The sequence below is a fragment of the Diceros bicornis genome, chromosome 33 (genome assembly GCF_020826845.1).
Source record: "Diceros bicornis minor isolate mBicDic1 chromosome 33, mDicBic1.mat.cur, whole genome shotgun sequence".
NCBI classification, from domain to species: Eukaryota; Metazoa; Chordata; class Mammalia; order Perissodactyla; family Rhinocerotidae; genus Diceros; species Diceros bicornis.
Genome location: NC_080772.1, coordinates 26762467 through 26785469, shown reverse-complemented (window position 1 = coordinate 26785469; position 23003 = coordinate 26762467). Strand labels below are relative to the sequence as shown.

General features: G+C 35.5%; 1 protein-coding gene across 2 annotated transcripts in view; it reads right to left on the bottom strand.

Annotated features, from left to right (window-relative positions):
- Positions 1–23003, bottom strand: part of HNF4G (hepatocyte nuclear factor 4 gamma) — a 118762-nt gene that overhangs the window by 62641 nt on the left and 33118 nt on the right. For both annotated transcript variants that reach the window (XM_058528912.1, XM_058528910.1), the window contains exon 2: positions 6786–6840. The gene's annotated coding sequence lies outside the window, so the exon portion shown is untranslated. The remainder of the gene's footprint in view (positions 1–6785; positions 6841–23003) is intronic.

Here is a 23003-nt window from a genome sequence, read left to right as displayed (position 1 = left end):
CAAATATATAATAAACACGATAGAAGGAAGAACAGGCAAGCATCTCATAAATGATACTATCATACTGTTATTAAAATTTCAAGGAAGAAGAATGTTCTCTTGGCTTAGTATGTCTATTCATCACAGAGATGGCCATAAAGCTGGACCTTGAAAAACAAGTGGAATTGCTGGTGGTAAAAATGGGCAGGTGGGTATTCTAGGAAAAGTCTAGAGTGTAAGGCAGTGGTAACTTGCGTGTCTGATTCTAGCACAGGAATTAGGAAAGAGGAAATGGATCAGAAAATGTTAAAGGGGAAGGAATTCCAGATGTAATCTAGTTCAGGAGCTTTTCAAATCTTTACCTATGGAAACATTTTCTAAACAAATTTCAGGCATGCAACCAATATGTAAAATGCAAAGTCAGAATGGTTCTGGAGATTAAGGCAGTCCCAATCTGTAGGATTTGGCAGAGCGCTGTTTGAAAACCAACGACCTAATTCCATCCTCTGATAAGAAAGTGAGACTCAACGAAATGAAGCTATTCACTCAAGGTCATTACTAGGATTGGAGACCACGAGTTCTTTACTTATGTTGTAGTAATATGTGTAAGGCTATGAATTACCTCAGCCATATTTTCTGGCAAAGTTTAGGAAAAGTAAGGTAACATATTATTCAGATATCACCCTTTGAGATATGAAGAAATTAATAGTGGTGGATAGTTTTTTAACCTCCATCTGAATTTTGTTTTATTTTAAAAGTTGTCTTTATCATTCACTGTTGGTTCACTGATGAAAATTATTTTTTAATGTACAACTGAAAATCATATAGAAGACCTGTGGTTGCTTGTTACGCTGCAGGATTTAGCCTGAGTTGCCAGCTGTGTTCTCTTGGATACTTTCAATGTTGAATATGTGGGGTTCCATTGTGGCTGCACACATAGACAATCAAAATGCTGTGTCCTGCTCAAAGAAAGGAATATTATTTTTCCCAAATTTGGATATAATTTCACTGCACATGTTAGATACTTTCCAGCTAAATTTATTAAAGCTTTGTGTTATCATTAATTCTTGATAAACTCTTTTATTATTTAGATTAATAAACTAAAAATTACCTTGCATATCATATAAATAAGCAAAATATTACTTATTAGGTAATTAAGCATGCATTCAATAAGAATTACGTTGTTCTCAAATTGCACAGGATTTTTCCAAGAACAAAACTCTTATCTAAAAACACTAAAAAATCTAAAAATTAAGGAATTAAAAGAATATTTTTTCAGCTTATTGTAAAATGCTCCTTTATGTCCATAGCAGTTAAACAAATATGGAACATTTGTCATATTCATCCTTCTTATCCAGTTTTAATAAACAAAATGTTCATTCAAGAAATAAGTGGTCCTACACAGCATAGTTATTTCTTTATACAAACCACACATACATACTCACAAAATCAAAAACATTCAAAGCTAGTGACAGAACCTCATTAATGATGTAGCCCTGGTTTTAATGTCTAGACTGGCTTTATCTCTGATTATTTACTGTGAGGTGAATAAGTCTACGGTTCCAAAGACAGTATCCCCAAGTTCAAATCCACGCTCCACCACTTACTAATTGTGTGATTTGGGAGAAATGTACCTAGATTCTTTGTGCCTCAATTTCTCTATCTGTAAAAGTAGAATAATATCTATATATAACTGAGGAGTAAATATGTCAATACATGTGAACTGCTTAGTGTAGTGACCGGCATTTGTAAAACAGTCAATAAATAAGAGTTATTATTATTAGTCTAAAACTACAAACAAATGAAGGATTCACACGTTCTTTTTTCAAAGGTAGAAGAAAATCTAGACATTACATATAGATTATAAAACTAAAAAGAATGCAGATTTTAAAAAATCTTAAAGAAATGCTTAAATCATCATACAATGCTGTTTTTCTCCCTCCTTGCTTTCTTGGAGGAGGGAAAACTGCTGAATTTCTGACACCTCTTGAAATACTATCTTCAGGTTATTGTAGAAGAATTGCATATCCTGAAGAGGAGACTAAAAATATCAGAAGACTGCTGAACAGTCTCCACAGAGGACACTAACAAAACACTATCTTCTCCTAAAGACAGAGCACTCAATATACACAATCTGCATTTGGAAATTGCATTAGCTAAATATGCAAGAAATAAAAAGTTTGACTTCCACCAAATGCAGCCCATCTTTTAGATGCATGAATCTGTTGACTGTTCAAGAACAATCATTTCTATTTCTTTAGGAAAAACAATCATTTGCCTTCATTCATGAGCAAAGCTAGGAGATATAATCGAAGAGGCCGATCTGTCTCTTAATAGGGGTTGTAGCTTGGGGTGGGACAATTTAAGAGAGTTGCATTTGAAAGGCGAGGAGCCGGTCAGTGTTGTAGTGGGTAAGTTCGTGCGCTCCAATTTGGCAGCCGGGGGTCGGTGGGTCCAAATCCCGGGCAGGGACCTACACACTGCTCATCAAGCCATGCCACTCCAATATACAAAATAGAGGATGATGGGCACGGATGTTAGCTCAGGCCAAATCTTCCTCAGCAAAAAGAGGAAGATTGGCAACAGATGTTAGCTCAGGGCCGATCTTCCTCACCAAAAAAAAATATATATATATTTTTATATATATATAGATAAAGAAAGAAGGTGAATACTGTGCTTAACAGATACTGAGGGCCAATTCTGTGCAGGCATTTTGCAAGGCCCTTTTCTCATTGAATCCTAACCAGATTTTACACGGTGATGTGTTATTGCCCCCAGTTTTATAAATGAGAACACTGAGACTCAGAAAGATACAGTAACTTGAACAAGGACACATACTACTGACAAAACCAAGATTCTAACTTAAATTTATCTGATACTAAATGCATTCTCACGTCACCACATCGCATTTGGGGACTCCAGAGTGTAAGCCACCTTTCTTTAATTTTTAGAGTGGACTCATAGCTCCTGTGTTTCCAGACTTAACATCAAGCTCTTGCTTTGCTACAAATTTCACTGTCTTCACTGAAAGAAAAATATTTGTTAAAAAATTCACTGTTCTAAATCCGGATTTTGAAATCTAGATAACAACAAGTTTTAGAAAATGCCTGTGGAATTATTACTAGAGATCTCCTATCTGTGAGTTCCCTTAAAAGGTTTTCATCCTTCTGTCCCCAGAATCATTTGAATTTTGCAATACATTTATGTAAGCTCACAGACCATGAGAACTTGTTTTAACAATTTTTATAATAGTAGAATAGTATTACAAACAAATGCAAGATCTAGCAGAAGAATGAACCCTGGATTTTGGTTTCATTTAACTTGGACATAGATCCTATTTAGAATATTTACGTACTCAGAAAATAAGTGTTTCTTGATTGAATATCCATTGCCCTTCTGCTTCCTGTACATGTGTTTCCAAATTTGGTCACCCAGAAATTACCTGTTCTTCAACTTCTGTACATACAAAGAGATTGAAGGATTTGATTCTAAATATACAGGATCTATAGACAATAGTATTTCTCATTCTCCATAGTGTGATTTTAATAAATATTTAGCACTAAAAGTCTATGGTTCAAAAAATTAACCTAAGAATCCTTTCAAAATTCAATGGTGGGCTTTGACCTCAGGGAACACAGATATATATCAAGTCAAATGATTTCCTTGTTAATTTTAGCATCATCTGAAAAAATAATATATTTAAGGTACTTGAAGCTAAACTGGCAAATGCTTCTATTTCATCCTGCAAACTCTAGTAAAGGTGCTATCAGTAAAATTGACAAGATGTTGATAAAACAAGTAGATTGAGGGGGGCTAATTAATTCTAAAGCTAAATACTAAGATTTTAATTTTATTTTGAAATAGATAAGTAAGCCAAATTTTCAACAACTACATTAAATAAAACTTTTGTGCTTAGTTTTCAAACTAAATCTACTCACGAATATCAGAAATACTAATACTTTGGTGTGGGGCACTTAATCCTCCTCCTGATGTTCTTTCTGTGGAACTGGAGCTGTCTCCTGACCTCACACCATGCATTTATTTACCTCGCTCTAAAGGGATTTATCTGGTTGGCAAATTTGGGAAGACTAAACTCGGATGCGTAGCCCCACCCAGGCCCTCTTTCTTTGGGGGACAAGCTGCCTAAGTTCCCACAGAAGATTACACAGAATGGAATTCCTACTATCTGAATTCGCGACAAAATATGACATGAATAAATTACAGCATATGCAAAAACAAAACAAAAACAAATTTTAAAATTTATGCTCCATCACGTTGTATCCTCACAAATGTTAAAACCACATAACTAGGTTAATTTTGCTAATGAGTTTATCCTAACAAATGTAAAAAGAAACATATGCCTGATATTGAAGTTGACAGTAAGACATATACTCAAACTCAGAAGTTAAACAATTTGCATAAGAAATTGAAAGTAAATGCATAAGAAATTGAAAGTAAATTAGAAAGTCACATACAAATTGCTGGCCATATACACTTAGCCATATATTTTGTTTTCTTCTTTATAGTAAAAATAGTATTTCCATGATTTATTGTAAATGAAAAATGAAACTGGGAACTGGACATTTTCTTCTTGGCACTTTAAAATAAAAACAATAAATGAATAAATAAAAAACCTCATTGAAGCTGTAGGTTTCCAGTGTTCATCAATTGAACTGATCCATGAGCCATTAGTGGGTCATAAAATAAGAAAGCTCAATAAAATAATCATAACCTCACATGTTTATTTAGTTCTGAGACTTAAATGATGGACCTTTGTACCTGACCATGCCTAGAGACAGAGTTTCATTATACACAAACACGCACACGCACAAACACACACACACATACACATACAAACACGCTTATGCTCATGCTCTCACTTTCTCTTAATTATGTAAACTCACATACACACGGGTTCATGGGACATCTATAATGCTATCATAGCGTTCCTTTAATAAACAATAAAGGGGCATTATTTAGTTTCCTTTTCAAGATGGCAGATAAACCCAAACCAAAAAGAAAGGCTCAACTTATGTGAACATATTTTTAACCCTTTGTCATTACGTTTCCAGCTTTCTGAACTTGTTTCATTATCAACTTCATTTTAAGTAGTTTTTGAGGACATGAAATCCAAGATCTTCATACAATATTCATCTTCTTTCTAACTTTCTAACTTACACATAATATGGAGAATGCTCAAAGTTATATGAAAATAGATATATTTCTCAGGTGACAGTAGTGTATTAGACAAATTTAGGGTAAATAAAGGATATGCTTCCTACATAGCAAAGAAAATGTTTTTACATGCTTAAAAAATCTCCCGTTAGTAACACAAAATTAGTAGGATAATGTCACATTGTTGATTAAAACTGTTGTCCCTGGTCAGTCTTCAACTTATAGAAAGCAATGTTTATTAACTCCTTTTTTCTTTAAGTTTCTATTATCTATAACTAGTATTCCTCCCACCCCCTCCGGTATTTTAAAAGAAGGGAATTCTCTTTAACTAGAATTTTGATGTCTTCCTTTAATTCATTTCTAGTCTATGTCTGGAAGCCTTCTCTATTGACCCTAGTTAACCAAAGATTCTCCCCTCCTTTCTGTCTTAACAAAAACATACTTCTACCTCGATTATCTTAATTTTTTTCTTAAGGTTTTTTGGGTTTTTTCCTCAGACAGCAGTTCTAAGAAATTTTTTACTATTTGGGATCCATTTCATCATCATCTACTCACTTTTTTAAATTCATTCTGCCCCAGTCTTACCAAGAAGCTTTTTCTCTACCAGTTGTCACTAGTCAAGGCCACAACTTCCTTATCCTGTGCTGTCTTTGCAGAGTCCTCTATCTGGTCTCCCCAGTGCCAGTCCAAATTATCCACTCCTGATAGATTATTCTTTCTAAGGTATTGTTTGGTTAACTCCTCTTGGTGCGGAGGGTGGAGACTGTGGGAGGGCAAAGAGGATCCCCGATGATTCCTCAATAACTAAAGAACCAAATGGATTCCTCTTCCTCTAGATAAGCTTTAAATCAATATCGCTATTCTTTTCACCTCTGATTTAGCAAAACTGTTCAAGTCACCATTCTTCCACAAAGCATTCATACGCCTGCTTCAAACTTTACTATTCCTTCATCTAAAACAGTATTTTTCAAACATTTTTAACCATGACCCACAGTGAGACATACATTTTAATTGTGACCAAGTATACACATAAGCATATTTATACATACGTGTTTTGTTTATGTCAGCGTCACATATAAATGTAAACAATTTTCATGACCTGACACTCTGCAACTTTTTATATGTAAATCATGATCCACTAAACTTATTTCATCACCCAATAATGAAGAGCAACCCACAGATTAAACACCCTGCTCTAGATTATCCAAATCTGTGCTCCTTTTCTAATTTTGATTCAATTATGTACTTCATTAAGCCATTCATTCATTCAAAATATGTAAGAATCCTGTGTCAGAAGTCAGGCAGTTCTGTATGCACTGGGAATAAAATGACAATGAGCGAACAAGCCCCTGCCCTCATGGAGTTTGCAGTCCATCCCCCAAAAGACAATGATGATCCGTGCTCCTCTCTTCTTGAAGTATTTAACTATTCCAACCATTTCATAGATGTATCATGCTACTTTACATGTCCTCATCTTTTACATCTAAATTCCATCTCCACAAATAGACCGTAATATCCTTCAAGAGCGAAATCTTAATTGTACATATTTGCACTCTGTACTACCACTTAGTAAGGGGAACAATAGGGTAAAGGCAAAAACCAACCAAGTTCTAGTCTTGCTCACCACTTACCAGCTTTGCAAGTTTAGGCCAGTCACTCAACTTCTCTCCAATTCAGTTTCCGCATCTGTAAAATGACAGGGTTGGGCTACGTCAGTGGCTTTGAAATTCTCTGCTCAAAGTTTTCAGAATTCAATGGACGTTCCAAAGCATGACAGTAAGGAGTCTTCACTCAAAAGAGGGGGGCGGGGGCTTAGGTCCCCTTCTCCTGCCTCAGTTTTGTTGGAGCTTACAGTTTTGCTGGAAAAAAAGAAGAGTCTCAATGCTAAAAAAATTTTAAATTATTAAATCTCAAGATTTTGCAAGCATGTGCTCCATCTTCTCTGCCATACAAGGATGAGGTGAAGGAAAAACAGGTAGGAAGAAAGGAGGTGGGAAAAAGGAATGGTAGGAGGGATGGAGGAAAGAAGAGAAAATACTTTTAATAGAGTATACACTACTATGTTTCAGGAACTGTGTTAGGATCACTATATTAGGTTATCTTATTTTTCTATTCAACAACTTCAGAAGATAGGAATCATCAGGCCCATTTTACACATGAGGAAAATGAAGTTCAGAAAGGTTAGATAACTTGATCAAGTTCCTAAATAAGAGGGAATGAGGCCAAAATCTGTTCTCTTTCCATCATCCCAAGTTATCTTTAAAGGAAGCTAACACGGACATCACATTTGTGTTTGCGTTTGTATTCATTTTTCCCATATTTCACCTGATGTAATCCTCACAACTTTGAGCCATATACTTCAGCATTCTTCTTATTTTGTCAATTAGAAAACCAAGGTTCAGAGAAATGAAAATGATCTGCCCAATGGCAAAGTAATTCAATGGAGGCAAGGATGGAATTGAATGTATCTGAATTCATATTCTGTGCTTTCCATATGCCAAATTGCTTCCTTTAAAAGAAAGAGAAATAGGGAAACAATAAGAGGGAAGGAGGCAGAAAGGAAGGGACAGGTGGACAATTATAACAATTCCACTACTTATTTAAGAGGGCTGATGAGTCAAATGAGATAATTTAATGGAAAGCACCTTGAAAAATATGAAACACTCTATCAATACAAGTCATTATTATTAACTATTCAAACAGTCTGCGCTACAGATGACATTTCATATGTTTGTAAAATTCCATGTGGTGATTGCAAATATAAAAGAGCTATATAATGAATTAATTGCTTAGATATCCTACAGAAACTCATAAAAGAAGGACAATCTGACACTCTTGAGATTATGATACAAGAGTTGGTTACATATGCCTGCTTTCTGTTCATGATATACAGTCCCTACTGGCAGTAGAATAATTCAAATTTTCAATTTTTCCTGGATTTCATCACAAACTCAATCAAAAGCACGCAAGTCAGTATTTTAATATTCTTGCACCGTGTGAAAAATAATAGCATGCTCTACTACTTGAACTCTTAGAGCATTTTTTATTTTGATTGTCTTCCCATTATACTGAGAGACTGTCAGGACTTTATCGGGAAGATCATCCAAACAAACTAGAACATTATTAAGGTTCCAGGAGTGCAGTAACTCACTGAATGTATGAGTGATTAAAAGCCATACAGTTGTGACAAGGACCATAAGGAGATCAGACAAAAGAGTTACATGTCTTAAAAGAAGAACTAAAAAAAAGACTAGAATGATTTAACTCCTTGCATCTTTTACCACTTCTAAAGCTACAACATTATTTGATCAATATTTAAAGCCTTATATGACTGGATTCCTTGTGGCAAATAATTTCCAAAGGTCAAAACAATGGAAAATAGGATTAACACAGAATTACAGCATAATGATTGCCTTGTCACGGTGCCAGCATTCCAAAAATGATATTTAACATAAGAAGATGCCATGACAATAGTAAAATACTACCACTTTTGGAATTTATCAGTGACTATAGTTACACTTTTTTGGTTCATTGAATTATTTGGACTTAGAAATATATTCCCATATCATTTAACATTCACAAAACCATTAATTAAATGGTTCCTATTTGCCAGACATTGCACTGTTCACTGGAAATAGGGTATAAACTGAGAACAGATGATCCTTGGAGTAAGGAACAATCTGAGACAAGAGAGAAACAGCTAAACTAATTTTTACAATAGAATGTAACTGAAAAAAATGCCTATGCCACATTGTTGAACAAAATAAACCAATCTTGAGAAAAACAACAAACACAGTAACAAAATGTTAACTGTATTCTCATAAGCCAAGGAGAACAGTGATCACTATAGACTTTATTTTCCTCTTTGCACTCTATATGTAAATCAGATACACTGCATTCGATTTTACAAGGATTTTTTTATACTTTTATAATCAAAAGTAAAGAATCCAAAAAAGAAATTCTTTAACGGATATTTAGGCAGAATGCTGTGAGAACCCAGGAGAAGGCCATTAACTGTGTGCGCGAGTCAGGCAAAGCCTGAGAGCAAAGGGGACATCTGAACCGGCTCTGGAAGGTGAATAGCGGTTTACTGAATGGAGAAGACAGGGGATGGTAGTCAAGATAGTGAGAGAATCATCTAGAAGAGTAAAGAAATTTGAAGTCAGCATTCCACATAGTTTGAATGGTGGATGAGGGAGAGGAGATGGAAGCTGGATGCTCCCCATGACAGAAAACATTGAGACCAATGTTTGCACGGCCAATCTTTACGCCAATCTTTAGGATGCCATCCTAAAGACATTTGGATTTTATCCTGTGGTCAATGGGGAGCCAGGACTCCAGCAGTTGAGGCCTCTCAACACGAGACACTCTCAGATTTCTTTTTTGTAAGATGCCTCTGGCTCCAGAGGTATGTGAAGTAACTCTCTTGGTTAAAGATGAAATTGCTAATGGAATAAAAATTGAGTGAAGGCATTTGAAAGGTACTTTGCGTTGGAACTCACAGGATCTGTTCACCAATTGGATATAGGGATAAGAAGAAAAACTTGAGGATAACTTGGAGAGAGCTGATGATGGAAAATTAAGGGGCAGCAGGATTAGGACAAATGAAGAATAAATAAAATGACTGGTACATATTGAGAATAAGGTGCCAGAGGAATATTCGTTGGACAGTTTGAAACACAGGTCTTATACTCAGGAGACAGACTGAGGCCTTTTCCTCTCTGATTTGCCATTACGACAGTAAACTAACTAATTTTACATGACTAACAGGTAAATGAGTACCTTTTTTAATCTTATGTGAAACCTCTTAAAAAAATTTGAGGAAGTTTCTGATAATGGTAAAGCAAACAAAAAATCATGCACATCAAGAATACTCATATTCATATAATTTCCTTCTGATATAAATAAGATTTTTGTCCCAATTATTCAGTTTTGTGTACTAGCATTACACATCCACACCCTGTGCTACATAATTTTACAGTGCTTCCCACTATGGGTAGAATTTACTTCCCCATCCCACTCATGTTGGGCTTGGCCACAAAATTGCTTTGACTAATAGAATGTTAGTGGACATGATGTAACAGAAACTTTATTTGCTTAAGTGGCTTGGCTTGCTCTCTCATTCGCCTGTGATCTGCCACAAATAGAATATGTCAATCTACCTCAGGCCTGAAACCCAATCAGAAGCTTGTAGTGTAGCCCTAATCCAGAGGAGCCTCGCCTAGATCAGCTATATTACAGCCTTGGGAGTGTGAAAATAAATAGAACATCAGTGAGCCACTGAGCATTTTATGTTTTTGTTGTTGTTGTTACTCAGCATTACTGTAGCAACTGCTGACTAATACAGCTTTTTTTTTTTACCTCAGAGTAAAGAAAACAAAGGTTTTTTTTTTTTCCCTTAAGACTGTGGTTTTCCAGTCACACTCTACTTGTTAAGCTATATACACATATATACATATATAATGATATATGAAGCCTCCATGCAGAAAACTCCAGAGTTGAAGATAAAATCAATAGAGGGATATGTCATGTTCATGCATTAGATGACAATAAATCAAGATTTTAAACTCTTTGCAAATTAATCAATAAAGTTATAGCATTTCCAATGAAAATCCAAGCATGATTTTTACTGAATACTAAGCAGCGCATTCTAAACATCTGTATGGTATTCAAAAGAGTATGAATAGCCAAGACAATCTTGAAGACAATGTTTTATTTGCTTGTATGCATGTATGGTATATTTTAGTTTTTAAAAATTAAAATAAATAAATAAATAGAAATAATTATGGAACTAGAAGGAGATCTTAGAGATTAAACCTATAACCAGAACATAAAATGCACCAGAAGCCTAAAATGCAAGCAATGAAAATATTTCTTATGTCGAAGAGCAAAAGTAGAATGAGAATAAAAATATGAAATAAAAGACAAGAGACAAAAAAAAAAACTAATCTAGGAGGTGTAACTAATAGACATGAGAATGAGAAAATGAACACAAAGAAATGAGAAAGAAGAAATCATCAAAGAAAAAAAGTAGAAAATATCCCCAAACTAAAGCACGATATAAGTTTCAAAATTGAACAGACTGACGGGGATCCTAAGACAATGAGTGAATAAAGGCCTACACTCATATCCTTTTGAAATTTGGGCACACTATGAATTGTGAGATTTTCAAAAACATGTAGAGCTCCACAAGGGAAGTTTCTAGGTGGAAAAAAAAAAAATGAGACAACATAAGAAGATTTTGAGGGAAAAAAGAAAAAAAATGAGGATAAAGTAATGGCAAATTTAGTGCAGGAAACAAAAAGAAACACAATTTGAAATTTCAGAATAAAAACAAACCTGTATGAAAAAGTCAAGGCTCCAATATAAAGCAAATGTAAATTTTGAATGACGTCAAGTAATTGAGTTAAAAAATAAACAAAAAGGAAGAATCCACTTGAACATGGTGAACTTTTTTGTAAGTGTGTCCGGAGTTTCCTGGAGAGGGCCTACATCCAAGAATAGAACACACTGTGTGACTCAGCATTACACAATATTTGTGGAGTGCCAACATGGTTTACACATTTCCAACTTTTCGAGCCAACATATTGAAAAAGGGAAGACCTGGTGGTGGTTATAGGAAGAATTTAAATATAAACAACATGTAAGTAAAAGTTTAGCTGACCAAAAGTAAGCCACAAGAGAAAGGAAAGCTTAGGAGTATTAATAACTTGTCTTAGAAAGTGGAGAATACAGAGTCTGTTGAAAAGAAGAAATGAAATTTTAACTATATTAAGTTATAAAATTAATCAATAGAAAAACAAAGCTGAAAATATAAATGTCCAATATTGAAAGGAGATGCAGGGAAAGATGGGGCAAGTTAAGTCGAACAGATCCTCAACGTTCACAGCAGGAGTCAATGATGTTATTTTAAAGTTGACAAGCATTGACCAAGAATTCTAGAGTAGCATTCCAAAGAAAAAGAATTAAAAACCAACAGTTAGGAGTTGCCCCTGAGAATGTAAACAGAGTGAGAGTACGACGAGGAAGAGATGGTACTTTTTATTATAACTCTCCTATAACATGAGATTGTGATTTATCTTTTAAAAAAAAATGATTTTTAAAAGACTGACCTAGGATCCATTTCCCACAAAACTACTAGTTGAACGCTTATAATGACAACAAACAATACAGAAAACTTCACCTTAAAATCTAAGTGCCTAAAATGGAATGAGAAAAAGCTGTCATCTGGTTAATGAACTAATTCAAATGCCTAAATTTAACATTATAGGAAAAAACAAACAAAGCAGGCATTGGATATTAGAGGGAAAAAAGAAAGAGAATATTGAGCAGCACAATATTATTTGTTAAATAAAAATAAGGCCTACAAAATAGTTAACATATTTAGAAAATAAATAGTTTTGGCAATTTTAATTATTACCGGAAAGTACTTGCGACATTTGAGTCCAGGATGTACTATTTTACTTGCCTTCTCTCTGTCATTTTCTAAAAATGAGGGAGGACGAACAAGCAGTTGCTGAACATCTACCTGCTGGCTGTTTAAACATGTTTCCATTAGTTCTAAGGAATAAAATTTGGTATAATTTATCACCACATCAATTCTAAAGAAATGGCACTAAGAGATTTATCTGAGACTATACAGTTAGTAAATGATGGAGCAAGGATTTTTCTGGAGTCAAAGCTACTTCCATTACATTATACTACTATAATACTATACTCATTTGGTGGCCCGGGGTTTGCAGGTTCGGATCCCGGGCGCAGACCTACACCACTCATCAAGCCATGCTGTGGCGGTGTCCCGCATACAAAATAGAGGAGGATGGGCACAGACGTTAGTCAGCTCAGGCCCACTCTTCCTCAAGCAAAAAGGGGAAGATTGGCAATAGGTATTAGCTCAGGGCCAATCTGCCTCACTTAAAAAAAAAGAGAAAAAAATATATATTAATTTTAACGTACATACACATCTGCCCTATGTTTACCTATATCTTCTCTAGTTTCTGTAGTAGGCAGAATAATGGCCTTCCAAAGATCCCTAATCCCTGGAAGCTGTGAATGTGTAACCTTACATGGCAAAAGTGACTTCGCAGATGTGATTCAGTTAAGGATCTTAAAATAGGGAGATTATCCTGGACAATCCGAGTGGGCTCGGTGTAATCACAAGGATCCTTAAAAGATGGAAAAGGGAGTCAGAAAAGTAAGAAAAGGAGATATGATGACACCAACAGAGGTCAGAGTGATGGGATTGCTGGCTTTGAAGGTGGAAGATGGAAGAAGGGGCCATGAGCCAAGAAATGGACAAAGACTCTAGAAGCTGGAAAAGGCAAGGGAATGGATTCTCCCCCAGAGTTTCCGGAGAAATGCAACCCTGCTGACACCTTGAATTTAGCCTAATGAGACCCCTTTGGGACTTTCAACCCCCAGAGCTGTAAAATAATAAATCTGTGTTATTTCTAGCCACTCGGTTTGTGGCAATTTGTTACAGTAGAAATAGGAAGCTAGTACAGAAGCTGCTTCAGAATCAGAGAGATCTGGGCTTAAGTCTTTTCTCTGCTATGTCATTTTGGGCAAGACTCCTAACCTCTATGAACCTCTGGTTTCTTTATTTGCAAAGTTGAAATTATAAAAACATCTATTTAAGCAAGTGTGGTAATCATTAGTCTACAGTTATAGCTCATTAGAGGGTAGATATCACTATTAAGTACTAATTGTAGAAGAAAAATAAAAATAAAATTTGTAGGAAAAAATGGTTAAGATGGTTTTTTCTTCCAAACCCCCAAAGTTAGCTAGGCAGTGATTCTTCATAACATATTGGCTACAAGTTGAAATATGAAGGAGGAAAACTTCCAATATTGAAACCACTTCATGATTTGAACACATTCACTCTACTCCTTTAATATCTAGCCTCTTTGGAGAAGAGGCAATATCCTTGACTGGCTATAAATTTATGAGTGTAGTTGCTTTTATGGCTCTGAATGTAATAGAACCTAAGTAAATACTGATAAGTTCTCTATCCTTCTGAGAAGTTTCCACCCACATAATATTGTCCTATCATTGGAAATCCCCACAGTTTTGATAAGAACGAAGGCAAGAACTCTTTTATATATAACACTTGTCAATTAGAATCAGAACAGCATTCATCATTTCAGTTGGAAAGGCTATGGGTTTTTAAAGTTTTTTTTAAAAAAACTCACTTGAAGTCTATATAATGAAATTTTACCCTTATTGTCTTTTGAGCACCTTCAGCTGGTTTGGGAGGTTAATGTTGGCTTTCAAGTTTATTTTTCTCAAGCATCCTTGATCATGGTTTGCATGTACAGATTAAGTGGTAAACTGAATTAAAGGAAATAAGTATTTTCTGTCACCACAGTCTCCCCACATAAATAGACTATATTTGAAAACAGTGTCATCTTTTCAATGTTGAGATAGGTACCATCTTCATTAACTAGACCTGTAGAGAACTATATTAACTCTTTCAAACTGCTTAGTTACCAGTCATTTTCAGGAATTCGTTGTGTACACAGTGAATTTAAAAAGATTTTTTCCCTCAGATGCAATGTATTGATTTAAGCTTTCTGTGTACAGGATCGTAACATGGCACGAGTTAATTAGTATCCAGGAGGCTTCACAACTAGGCGAAATCTCACTGAAAACCATGATCACTCTAAAAAGTATTAAACGTGACTAAGGAAAAATGATTTACTACGTAACTCCCCCTATTCCGTGGCATATGGTTTTTCATTGGTATGTGCATCACTTCAAGACACAACCTATGTTATTTAAAAAACGACTCTTTAGGGAACCATTATTGATATCAACCAAAAGAAGATCTTGCAGATCTTACATAGGTATTTTGCCTTGGCTGCAGAAATTTGTGCTTTGGGTGTTTCTTATCTGGAATGTGAGGATGAATTTCAGACATCACCAAACAGAAAAGTCTCTATATCTTGTATGAAGCTAGTAGGTGCTCATTAGCTACTTCTAGAGTTTCATATACGTATATGACTATATAGACATATACACGCACACACGCATCTATATGAATTCACAGTCCAAAATGGGGAAGTTTTCCAGACAGCTAGCATTCTGAAAACAAGTGCCTTCCATGCCAACATCACACCATCAGTGTCTGGATCACTCCAATAGATAGAAGGACTGAATGTTTGTCTCCTTCCAAAATTCGTATACTGAAACCCTAATCCCCAAGTGATGGTATTTAGAAATGAGGCCTTTAGGAGGTAATTAGGTCATGAAGCTGGAAGACTCATGAACCAGATTAGTGCCCTTAAAAGAAAGAGGCCAGAGAGCTAGCAAGGTCTCCTTCTGCCATGTGAGGACACAGCAAGAAGTCAGCTGCCTGCAACCTGGAAGAGGGCTCTCACCAGAACCCGACCAAGCTGGCACTATGATCCTGGACTTCCAGGCTCCAGAACTGTGAGAAAAAAATGTTTATTGTTTAAGTCACCCAGTCTACGGTAATTTGTTAGAGCAGCCCAAACTGACTAAGACAGGAGGTATGAATAAACAAGTATATGATTAAATGCATAAATGAACAAACATTTCCTGAATGGAAATATATATGAATCAGTTTCTTGATTTTACACAAGAACATAGCAGAGTTTATTTCTCTTTGCTAAGATGAAGGCAAAGTACACAGTTGATTTATAAACACTACTACACAAGCAACATTATGAAGTCAAGACTAGAATAAATATTTTATTATCCAGAATCCTATCACTCAACAAATCCACTATTTTTTTCATGCTCCTATTGATTTCTTGATCAGTTTTTATATAGTTTATTTGTTTAGCACAGAAAAAATCAGAATATTTTTCTACATAATGAGAAAAATTCAGGCACAAGTTTAAAATTCTGCATATATATTAGATTTCATATTCTTGATGGGCTAAGTGATCCTAAGAACTCATGACACTTATGAATATCATACTGACTAGAGATGCAGCCTTATACTGCTACAAGACTCGTTTAGTATCATCATTTAGCCTGTATTCTATTCAATTTTATATGTATTATTAACCTTGCTACTATGAAGTTCCTCCCTATTAAGGAATAGGAATTATGTCTCTTTATATAATTCTACCCTGCATAGCAGTGTGCAAAAGATAGCTACAAAGACAGACAGATAGATAGATTGATAGAGAGATAAATGATAGATAGATAGATAGATAGATAGATAGATGATACATAGACATTTGTTGAATGAATGTCAAATGAATGTAGTCATCAGAGGTGAATAAAAAATAAACGGGAAAAGTAAAAAATGTCTAATATGTTATATTGTTGTGTTTTGCTTGTAGCTTGTTTTATCATCTTTACCACTTGAGATAAAAACCATCACTGTGCCTTAAAAATACACATTTTAAGATAATCAGCATTTTTTCATTAATATTACATCCATTAAAAAGCAGTTAAAAATATCAGCAAGTCATTAGGAAAATAAAATAGGGTAAGAGGGATTATCATTATTCTCTTTTGATTTAAAAAGCGTAGTGAGATGAAAACTGTGTTCTTAACTTTGACCCAGTAACGATGCTGAAGCAACATGAACTCTGCCCCTGAACGCCAACCTGTAAGTGGAGGTTATTGCTTCTTCCCATGAGGGTGAAAATCCAATTAAATAAATGCAACACATGTACTAGGCATTTAGGGAACAAAGAAAGGAAGAAGACACAATTCTTGCCTTCAAAGAGCTTACAGAATAATGGCGGCATTTCTATAAATATATATACATGAATTGTCAAAGTCAGAATAGGATTTTGTTTTGTTTTGTTTTTCAGTAGAAACCATGAAAATCTGATCCCTGCTGCCCTTGGGAAAATGAAGGCTTCGAAAGAAAATCAGTCTCTCTCTTTGTTCTCAGGGTTTCCCTAGTTTTGACAGTTATTCCTCCGTGATAAGTAGATCAAGATCAGCCCATTAAACATAAACAATGGCCTTCTTCTGATGATCTTCTTCCTTCTTCACGTCCTAAATTGGGATTTACGCATTCCTCCTATCCTTAATCCAAGCCTCGGTCTTTAACCCTATCTTGTTTATCTGGATACACATTAATTCCAGGATCTTAGGTATGACGGGAGCTGCTACTATTATAATTACCTCCCAAATGTATGTTTCTAATCCGAACCATCTACCAGTAGATAGAGTAGGCGTGTCTTAAAATATAACAGCTCATTATATTTTCCTAAAAGTTAGCATCATTTTCCAATTTGTCCTCTACTACAAATGGCCATCATCTCACTTTTAGCAATATATACATATATATGTATGTGTATACACACACACATTTGTAAGTATATACATATACGTATTTGTACGTATGCATGTATTTTTTAAAGTGTAACTACTCTTTCATTCCATATGTTGCATCTGTCACAAACGCACTTTGATAATTTCTCAGGAAAGAGAACCTAATTTCCGCAGTAGTGACAGCAAGTTTTTATTTTCTTAGAAATTTCAACTATCTAATGAGTAATGCTGCCTTACGTGGACACTCCCCTATCCCTTAATTGATCATCCCATCTTGAGGCTCTTGAATCTAGCCTAGCGATGATGCCAGGCTCCTCATGCAGCTGCTCAGGGCCCACCCCCTCAGGCCCACCTGTGAGGCTCACACCTCAGCTCACTTCAACCACCAACTGAATTTCAACTACAGCTGCTCTTTCCAACAACTCCTCCCAGCAAATCAGGCCCCGATCACCATCAGATCTTACATCCTGCCTCCTCAACTCCAGAAAGGGTCCGCCCCACCCTATAGCAATGCTCATGTGAGGAAATATCCCTCTGCTGAGCAACACCTGGGCAGCCACCAACCCCACCACCACCACCCCCTTGCTCCAGATGTTCCACATCCCTTTCCAGAGGTATACATTACAGCACCCAGCAGAAGATCTGCCTATTAGATTCAACATGACCTGTCAGGCTCCATGGAGTTTCAACCTCTCTAAGGTATCACCTTTCTCTTCAAATAATTCATAGTGAAAGGTTGGGAATGGCTTTAGAGTGACATAGACCCAGGTTTTAATTCTGGCTCTGCTACTTGTTGTCTCATTCTGAACAACTTTACTTTCTTCATTTAAATAATGGTCCTAGAAAGACTTACCTCAGGGGTATAAAGGGGAGCACATAAAGCTACCTGACAAGTCAAGGTGACCTGATTGTACCAAAAAAGGGGTGGGGTGGCAGGGGGGTTAATACATATCCTCTTCTCCCTTTCTCTTGGCTTATCGAGCATGCAGGAGACATGTTCTTCATCATGAAAACCGATGCACATGTGTTCTCTTTACAACTGGCCTGAAGAACAGTCCATTGCTATAACATGGAGCTTTGGAATCTGTTCTCAATACTTCAGTTACTTGGTAAATGACTGACTATTAATTGGTCAATTGATCTGTTCTGTCTATATCAGAGATTTGGCAAATATTTAAATGAATAACTGGTTAAAATAGATTCTTGTGGCTTTTGTATAGAGCGTTAATTTTATCATCTTCCAAATACCAGGAATAGATTTCAGTTACCATCTGGTAAGAACTATATATCTTATACTTTCTAAGAAAATATTGTAATCAATTCTTTCTGTTCCATTTTTTTAAAGAAGAAATTAGGTCTAAAAATGGCCCAGATAAGATACAACAATGAAGATAAACTTGAAATGAAAACTAAATAATCAAATAAAACACAGAAAAAGTAACATTTTTCAGAGGACTGTGCTTTCTGGGAAATAGAAAAGGGATTTTGGTTTTTAATCTCAAGTATACAAATCAAGAAATGCTTATAATATCTCCATAAGTCTCTTCTTGAATTATGTGTCGGGCACATACCACCCTCAAACATTTTTAATCTCTTTCTTGGTAGGTGCCCATTGTATTCAAAATTAACCATCTACTTTTCCATTTACTTCCTCAATTAATTATATACATATTATGTTGAATTTTGAATGATTCAATTAAGATTTTATACAGAGAAGATCTCAGAAATATAGAAAATGAGCCTTTTAGAGACCTGTGGCTCTGGACAGGTTTATAAAATTTTGTGTAGTTCTGGACAAAGAAGTCCTCAGATAAGGAGTGTATTTTATGGTTCCCATAACCACTTAGTAAATTATGTTCATAATGTGAAAAAGTTCATACAACTCATTATAACCAGTTCTGATTTAGAATACCAAATTCCATAGAATTATTACTGTATTAAATTAGGATTTTTTTGGGGGGTTTGGTTTGGTTTAGTTTTTTGAAGATGAGATGAGATGAAATCAGTCTTCATACAGAAAATGTGCAAACATTACAACTGCTAGTATTTTAAAAGCAGCAGAAGCAACCCATAGAAGAAATTGTGTTAGCGCAACATGGTTATTTTCAAAAATCTTTTTAACATCCTTCTGGAAAATATAGAGGCAATTACCACTTCTATGAGCTTTTCCAGTTATTTCACTAATTCAATGATATTGTGGATGTGTCTGCAAAATCAAACATAGAACTGAAACAATTTATCAAGATAAACGTCAGTAAAACATTTTCTTTAATTACTTGCACATTTCATTTTGCTATACTTTAAGGTGAATTATCCAGAAAATTACAGTTCTCCATGTTCAGGCAAAACAGGAAACACCAGGTTGTAGCAATTGATTTAATTGTTCTCTGGAGCATAAATTACTTGAACACTACTCAGCACATTGATTGCCACTGTTGGCTATGTGTGTAACTAAAGATGCCAATGGTTTATGAAACAATTTTTAATTATTAATCACTTCCTATCCATCTAGAAGCAATGTGATTACTTAAAAACAAAGAAATAAAGTATCTCTAAAAAGAGACATATGGAACAGCTATATGAAATATACCATGTAGGTTAAAAAAAGTTCATAAATTTTGTGTTCTCAAAGGCTACATTCTGTGTTCTCAAAAAGAGTATGGTAATCTGGTATTAATTTCCTAAGGATCAATTTCCCAAAAACTTACAGCTTGTGTTTTATTGCTTTGACGGTTGATATACTTAATTTGGAAGGTGAATTATTTGTTTGGTTTTTGATGGGATAGAAAAAAAGCATTTAAGGAATATGTCATTTGCACACAAAGGATGGGTGTGGAAGCCATAGAGAGGGAGGGACTCAAGACCTTCATCTCATTTTTCATATAGGATTGACAATTTTAAGCCCTTCTCTCCAAAATGCTAACCTTTATAGTAGTACACACACATATATGAGTGTTTCTAAGCAGCTTGATTCTTAATAGCAGCATTTTCTTGTACGATGCCTTTCACTCAGTCAAAAAATAGACGTTTAATGATGCCATAGACCGGGTACTCTTCTAAGCACTGGAGATAGAACTGTGAATAAAGAGGACAAAGTCCTTGCCCTCATGGCCCTCATTCTTGTGAGCAAGAGGGGCACTGTGGAAAACACATATCAAAATGTCAGTGACTGCTAAGTACAATGAAGAGAAATGAAACAAGATGAGACGATAGCATGATTAGGGCTATTTTTGATGGGTCGATTAGAGAAGACTTCTCTAAGAATTTGGCATTTAGGAAGAGACCTCAGCCCATAACTGGAGAGAAAAGGGCTTCTGTGAAAAGCACAGCAGCAACACCAAAGGAGCAACCATCTCCCTGTATTCTAGAAACTTCAGGTGGGCCAAGGTGACAGGAGAACAAGAGGGTAAGCAATTAGAGTTCTTAGGATGTACTAGGAAATGTACTAAACATTTTACACCCATCTTACTTAATCCTCAGTACCATCGTATGATATGTACATTATTTTCTTCATTTCGCAAGATAAGCATGAAACCTTGAGATCAGAAATATGAAATAACTTGCCCGTGATTGAGGCAGATCATGGACCTAATTCCAGGAGGCCCAAATCAATGTTATTAGCTCCTGTACTATTCTGCTCCCAGCAAGGAACAACACAGACACGACCTACAGTCCTGGAACAAGGAGTCTGGCCGCAGATATTAGAACAGCAGGGTGTAGGGAATAGAAAGCTTGAGTTGCGGCAGCCTGGCATTACTGCTACCCTGCTGGGTGATGGCGAGCAATCATCTAATGTCTTAAAATTTAATTCATATAATCATTCATTTCCTCATTAATTCATTCTAAACATATCTATTGAAGTCCTAATATAGACTAGGCAATGTGACCAAGAATTATAATGAACAATAATCAATCACGCATTCAAGAATCTCTCATTCAAGTGGAAAGCAAACCTATGGACATATCCTTCAAGATAATATAAGACCAATAAACGGGTAGGAAAAAAGTGCAATGGAAACATAAGGCCAGGAACAATGCTGTCTGGCCGTCAGTTTTCTGTCAAGTTTGGGAAGGAAGCTGTATGATCACAATGGGCCTTCTTTACCTTTAATATTATTTTATTCCAACTGTCAGTCATTGAGTAACATTCTATGCATCTGGTGAGAAAGCAATATTGTATAAATTCCCATCATAAAGTCTAATATGTTTTTGGCAGACGTAAGGCTCTACTGGGTTTCTCTTTCTCCTTCCTGTAACAATCCCTGTAATTCTAAATTATGTTTCTAACCATAAGTCACATGCTAAGAAATCTTCACAGGTCATGAGTTTCTTCACTGGTAACAACAATAATGGGTGGAAAGAATTTAACCTAAACATATACGCATTGGCTATTACTCAAAAATGAAACACGTGCATAGGGAAACTTTATGCATATTCCACTTTCCTTTAACACTTTAAAAATAAAGTCAGGTTTTTCACAGTATAATTTTAGAGGGAATAAACTTGAAGAGCTCAAACTTACATAACCGGTGACAGGTATCTTTAGTAACAACTACTGTAGATACTTTACAACCACAAATTTGCTTTTGAAGGTTTATAAGCCCAAGAATAAGAAAGGAGGCTGCTGTGTGATAAGTTACATACTGAAGCTCACATAAGAAAACTCTAGATAAGAAACTCATTGTAGGAGGAAGTCATTGAGCTAGAGGGTGAATCAAGCTGAACCCAGTAACTCTGTCTTAAAGCAGCTTTGTCTTTCTCTATAAAGTATGTCCTATTTCTTGAGGAAATAAAATCCTATTTCTCTACTACAATGCTGGTAAAACAAAGAGAAAGTGCAGAACTCTAAGAAAGGGATAATTCTGAGCCAGAAAATTAAAATTTTAGATAAATTAAAAAGTAAAATGTTGAATTTCAGGTTCGAACTATGACATAAACTTACCAATGATCCAAACGGAAACAAGAAAAGTCAGTTCCTACAGTCTCCATCCTCTTCAAAATGGGATAACATCATAAAGACGGAAACTTAGTGTTGTTATCGTTCTAATAGAGGGAATCTGTAAAATCGATTATTGTTCTAATATAAATGCTATGTTAAAAGGGGTGTATGATTACTTCTTAATTATTGAATAAGCCATCTTCCATCTGGACATTAAAATTAAATTTGAGGGGCCAGCCCAGTGGTGTAGTGGTTAGGTTTGCATGCTCCACTTCTGTGGTCCAGGGTTCGCAGGTTCAGATCCCAGGCGAGGACCTAGACATTGCTCATCAAGCCATCCTGTGGTGGCATCCCACATACAAAATAGAGGAAGATTGGCACAGATGTTAGCTCAGGGATAATCTTCCTCACCATAAAAAAAAAGAAGAAGAAGAAAAAAACTAAATTTGACTGGTCATAATTAATTCTTGTTAGGGTGACCAGGAGCCCGGGTTTGCACAGGATAGTGACAGTTTCTGACTGTTGCCCTAACATAATTAATAATAGCATCCCTTTTTATTCTCAAAAGTTTCCTGATTTGGAAAATAAATTATGTTTGGAATATTGTCCTCTTTCTCAAAACTTAACATAGTGTGATAAAGAATAA